The sequence below is a fragment of the Etheostoma spectabile genome, chromosome 14, assembly GCF_008692095.1.
Source record: "Etheostoma spectabile isolate EspeVRDwgs_2016 chromosome 14, UIUC_Espe_1.0, whole genome shotgun sequence".
In the NCBI taxonomy this organism is placed as follows: domain Eukaryota; kingdom Metazoa; phylum Chordata; class Actinopteri; order Perciformes; family Percidae; genus Etheostoma; species Etheostoma spectabile.
The window spans coordinates 11,531,630-11,537,459 of record NC_045746.1 but is presented as its reverse complement, the minus strand read 5'-3'; the positions used below and the strand labels follow the sequence as shown (position 1 = coordinate 11,537,459).

General features: G+C 43.8%; 1 protein-coding gene and 1 long non-coding RNA gene across 5 annotated transcripts in view; one reads left to right on the top strand and one right to left on the bottom strand.

Annotated features, from left to right (window-relative positions):
* Window positions 1–5,830, bottom strand: part of LOC116701414 (growth factor receptor-bound protein 10) — a 103,142-nt gene that overhangs the window by 22,204 nt on the left and 75,108 nt on the right. The window lies entirely within an intron of this gene.
* Window positions 1–5,830, top strand: part of LOC116701424 (uncharacterized) — a 28,639-nt gene that overhangs the window by 22,485 nt on the left and 324 nt on the right. The window contains exon 4 of the long non-coding RNA XR_004334909.1: window positions 1,329–1,339. This is a non-coding gene — a long non-coding RNA (uncharacterized LOC116701424). The remainder of the gene's footprint in view (window positions 1–1,328; window positions 1,340–5,830) is intronic.

The following is a 5,830-nucleotide window of genomic DNA, read 5'->3' as shown; positions in this document are numbered from 1 at the left end:
TTATTTATAGTATCAATTCATAACAAGAGTTATCTCGAGACCCTTTACAGATAGAGTAAGTCTAGACCACACTAGACCACATGATGTACAAGGGCCCGACAGTTCTAGTTCTAGCAGTTCCAACAACATTTGCTTCCTTCCTTAAATATGAGCCATAATTGACACCTGTTTCTTCACAGAATCAATCACCTCACTAATGGAACACCACACTGCTATTATTTTGAACAATTACAGATTACACAGAATGAGCAGCATGCATGTCATGACTGTTGGTTTTCTATGGCTCTACAACACTTACTAGTAGGGCTGCACAATTAATGTTAACTGGTAAACTGGTAAACCTTGAGACTGACGTATTATCGACAGCTATCTGTTGAGTTTTCCTCACGCTACTCTGTCCTCTGGGACTGTCTACATCTAGAAACTTAGATGCGCGGTGCGTAAACTACTCTGACTGGCTATGAGCAGATTGCTACGGAGCGGGAATTGGCTTTGCAAAAACCCGGAGCGTTCTATGAAATGACGCTTTATAAAAAATAATCGCTCGATCACGCAAATTTGATCGTGGGAAGTCCAAATTGTGATCGCGATAATTTGATTAATTGTGCAGCCCTACTAGTAAGTGTTGTAGAGCCATAGAAAACCAACAGTCATGACATGCATGCTGCTCATTCTGTTTAATCTGTAATTGTTCAAAATAATAGCAGTGTGGTGTTCCATTAGTAGGTGATTGATTCTGTGAAGAAACAGGTGTCAATTATGGCTCATATTTAAGGAAGGAAGCAAATGTTGTGTGACTGCGAACTAGAACTGTCGGGCCCTTGTACATCATGTGGTCTAGTGTGGTCTAGACTTACTCTATCTGTAAAGGGTCTCGAGATAACTCTTGTTATGAATTGATACTATAAATAAATTGAATTGGGCATGGCTGGTTATAGTGCATTTCACACTAAATACTCAGCAAAATGGGTCATCCAGCCTGCTCGAGGAACAGCGGACTTTGATCAAAAAGTTGATTTGAAGAAGGCAAAACAATGAGAAGTGCAGGAAATTATAGGCTTCTCCACCAAAATGATTTCAAAAGCCTTGTGGGGCATCCGAAGCCTGAACAACGGGGAAAAAAACAGTTAGCTCTCATTGCGGCGGCTGTGGATCAGTGGTAGAGCGGTTGCCTGCCAATCGGAAGTTGGTGGTTCGATTCCCACCCCGCAGTCATTGTCAAAGTGTCCTTGGGCAAGACACTGAACCCGAGTTCCCCCGGTGCTGCGCATCGGAGTGTGAATGTGTGAGTGTTTATCTGAATGAGCTGGTGGCACCTTGTACGGCAGCCCCGGCCAAAGTGTATGAATGTGTGTGAATGGTGAATGTTTCCTGTAGATGTAAGCGCTTTGAGCAGTTGTTAGACTGGAAAAGCGCTATATAAATACAGCACATTTACATTTATGGATCATCCCAAAAATCAAAGAGACATAAAGTTACCTGTGAGGCGATTGATTCGGATGTAACAGGTGTCAATTATGATCATAATATGTGAAGCAAAGCTTTCAGCTAGAAGCCCCCCCCCCCCAAAGTCCCTTGCTAAAAAAACAAACATGTACTAAATAGGTTGAAATTTGCCAAAGGACACATTGACTGGCCAAAGAGAAATGGCGCAACATTCTGTGGACTGATGAGAACAAAATTGTTCTTTTTTGGGTTTGGGTCTGCAGACAGATTGTCCTCCGACCCCCATGCACTGAATTCAAGCCCAGTACACTGTGAAGACAGTAAAGCAGCTGGTTTTTTTGGGATGTTCTCATACTGTGGTGTGGGCCTATTTATCACTATACCAGGGTCATGGATCTTCCATAACATCAGAATACTTGAGAGGGTCTGTTGCCTATGCTGAAGAGTAAATGCCTTTTGAAAAGGTCTTTCAACAAGACAATGACCAGAACACACCAGTAAGCAAGCAAAGTCTTGGTTCCAGATGAACCAGATGGAGTTATGGAGTGGCCGTCCGATCCCCGGACCTCCATCCTATGGAACACTTGTGGGGTAACACAGAAGGTTGTTCCGAGGCAAACTCCAGTACTGCAGAGGAATTGTGGAATGTAGGTCAACCGTCTTGGATGGAATACCTGTTCACAGGTGCCAGAAGTTGGTCGAAGTTGGTAGTGCTGTGATTCAAAGTAAAGCAAACCCTTGAGACATTTTTGGTTTATACGTAATGTTTTAGTTTAGCCTAATATTTCTTTTTCTTCACTTACTGTAAAGGTAGAACACAACTTGATCAATTTCGGTCATGTTTTATTTGGAATTGAATGGGCAGTGTTCCCAATGCATTTAGATTTTGGAATTAAAACCTAAGGATTTTGAGCATTCACTTTTTTAAAACACACTGCTATTATTTTGAACACAACTGTAGCTCATGGTGTTAAAAGTCAACGCCTTATTGCATTGATGGTTAACTGTCCTCTCTCCTCCCTCTGGCTTGGTCTGAAGTGTGAGGAGGACGGTCAGGTGTTCTTCAGCCTCGACGACGGCGCCACCAGTTCACAATTTGATCCACCTGGTGGAGTTCTACCAGCTCAACAGAGGGGTGCTCCCCAGCAAGCTGAAACCCCCTGCACCGCGGTGGCCTTGTGACACCCCGACCCCCAATACCTCCACCCCCTTTTTTTGCACACCTCTCACCCTGAGATCCCACCCCCATCTGCCCCTCCCTCGCCAACACAATGAGGTTGAGGAGAAAGTAGTTTTTGGGTTGTGTTACAACTCGGCCATCCTTGGAGGTTTTAATTTCCCCAATATGCCGGGACTTGTCTCCGCTTACCGCTGTTTGGATGCTGAATGGGACCCGTTCGGACACTAAAGCATCGGAGATTGGGACCTAAACGTCGACCAACTCCTGCATGTTGTCATGGAGACCGGATTGTTTTGTCTTATGCCGTTTTTGACCCTGAAAAGAGCCATAAAGTTGTGAAAACACAAAACAGCTAAGGTCTGTTCAGCAGGAGTGGATCCCACCCTCAAGTCCCTCTCCCTTCTCCCCCTTAACCTCCCTCATCCTCCATGCCTGATAACTGTGGTGCCTGCCCCACCCTCGCCCTTCGCTACAGAGGTGGGCGGGGAGCGCCACCCCTGCCTTCCTCCTCACGATCATCAGGATGGACGGGAACCTCTCTGGGTCTTATCAACTTGATCCAGGGTTTCTCAAACTGTGCAGTCCAGTCTGGATAGCTGACACCCTGCCCCCCCTCCACCCACACCCGAGCGGACTAAATGTGGCCTCTCTGCTGTGTCCTGTCCCCCAACCCCTTTTGGTGCAACCCGATCCCGCCTCTCTTCTCCACAGAAGCTCAGAGAAACGTCGGGAGAGAAGTAGCTAAGGCAAGTAACGCGAGCAGTGGCGAGGGTTTGCTGAAAGGACAGTGGAATGTTTATCAGGAGGCTGTAACAGCCTCTCTTGTAATTTGATTACTTGATGTCATTTTAATGCTTTTTTTTATTACTGTTTCAATGCAGAACTAGTTTTGCACTCCCGGGCGACAGACTACAGTTGTTTTCTCTGCTAAATGAAGCTGCCTGCTCTCAATTTCCCCCCTCCAACCCCAACCCCACCTAACCCCTGCCCCTCCCCTTCTGAAAAGCATGCATGTGAATTTCCACCGGTCTGTATGGATTACAGTGGCATGGAACAAAGACAGCTAGGGCTGATTATGCAGTGCCTTTCAGGTAGGTTTGGGACATGACCAATGTGTGGCTTGAACCAACATGACTGTGCTGTGGTAAATGGTAAAGAATGTGCTTCTCAAGACAAAGGGAAGAGGAGGAAGACTGTTAAATAACTCCTGAAAGTGTTCACCCCCAAGCTTCAGCCATTTAAAAAAAAAAAAAAAAAATTGAAATGGTTAAATCTGTCGTGAATTTGTCTTTGAATGTCATGATTCATTTTCTAAGTCGTGCCTAGCTCACTGCTTGCACATTTTAATTATTATTGTATATTGATGGTTGGAGCTGTCATGTTCGGATTCTGACCACTGTTCTCTCACTCCGAAAAGCACAAAAGCACTCCATAACTTTTTTTGTTTTGTTTGTTTTAATACGGATTGATCAATGACTTAAATGTGAACTTGATTGTGCTGTCAACACACAGTGGAACGAGAGCCTTGGTATAAAATCAAAGCTATATTATAATGCACATACAGATACCATATGTCAGATTTCACGAGGATGAGTAACATAAAGAGTCTTGAAGATTATGATAATGGATAGTTTAACGCTTCCTTCATCTTTCTTGCTAGAGTTAGAGGGGAGATAGATACCCTCTCATATCTGGACGCTGAATATGAGTTCAGCCCAGCACTGCTTAGCTTAGCTAAGACTGGAAACAATGGGTAACAAAATCTACCTACAAGCTACTCTAAGGTCACATTTTAACCATGTAATATCTTGTTGAAAATGTCTAGTTTTACAGTGACTAACTAAGCTAAAAAGCTGTTAGCTGTAACGTTGCTTCATATTTACAATGCAGACCACAAGGAAATAAGTCTTTGACTTATTGTGTTACAGTATCTTGCCATTTTTGATATGTGTATGACATATTTGAATGAACTAAACTTAACTAAAGACATGACAGTGGTATCAATCTACACGAAATGTCAAACATATTTCTCAAAAGTAAAATCCATTTGAGCACATTCAGAAATCATCCTGGGGATGCAACCTCCCATTTTCTGGGCCTATTTCCTTGTTGAGTGCTGTACTAAATGTAACGTCACTTCCAGATATTTCCAGCCCTGCAGTGGGGGTTTCTAGCATCGTGTGGACATCAGGTTATGGTGTCAGTCCTTCCCAATCAATGAACGCCCAAATGTCTTAACAATCATACGAGGATCCTTTAATGATAATAGAGGTTGAGAAGCCATTTCCACACCAGCATTAGTGTCAGTAGACCAGAATTCCTTGTAGCACATCAGGCGTGTTGTCAGTAAGGGACAAAAATGTCACCGTTTTTGGCCTCTTAAATGTGAGCATTTACTGCTTTTCCTTGTCTTACATTATAGTAAACTGAATGTCTTGGGTTTTGGACTGTTGGTCGACAAAAAGCAATTGAAGGCATCCCCTTTTATAGCATTTACAGATCAAATAATTCATTAGAAATCGACAAAAATATATAGAACATAATATGGCTAGCTAGCTCAATTTCTGGGCTACTAGTCCAATATTAATGGAAAACAGCATGGCTATTTCTGGTGGTTGCATTCTGAGAGATTAAGTGAAAAGGAAAAGGTACACTAGGCAAAGTTAGTCCTTAACAAAATTAAGTCTCATTTAAAGCCATTTGTTGTAGCATCTGAAAATGTCCAACTTTGACACCCCTGGTGGTAACATTGAATTAAACCGTTATTTCCCCCTGCTATATTAACATAAATGCCACACATAGTGGTTTTAAAATGTCATCTGAGTGGATTTTCTCTGGCCTGTGGCCATCCAAAAGACAAAAGAGCAAGGAAGTATAGGAACAGGAGAGGAGGCGAAGAAGTCCTTGGTCTTTCCTGCCCTCCACCTCATGCTGTGTGACCAGCGAATGAAATCCTGTCAGGCATGTGACATAACACCTGCTTAGCCCTAACCTGCACCTCCTCTCACATCCTGTACCAGACTCGCAACGAACAGGGTTTCACAGAGGCCACCAGACTCCCCCAAGCTAACTAAACCCCTCTCCAATATACTGTTGCTCCTCACAAGCCTCTCCACCACCGGTTGACCAATCACGTGACTGACTGACGGCACGCAGTCTCCGGCGCTCACACCAATCAGGCCTTTTCTAGTGAGGGCTCAGAGC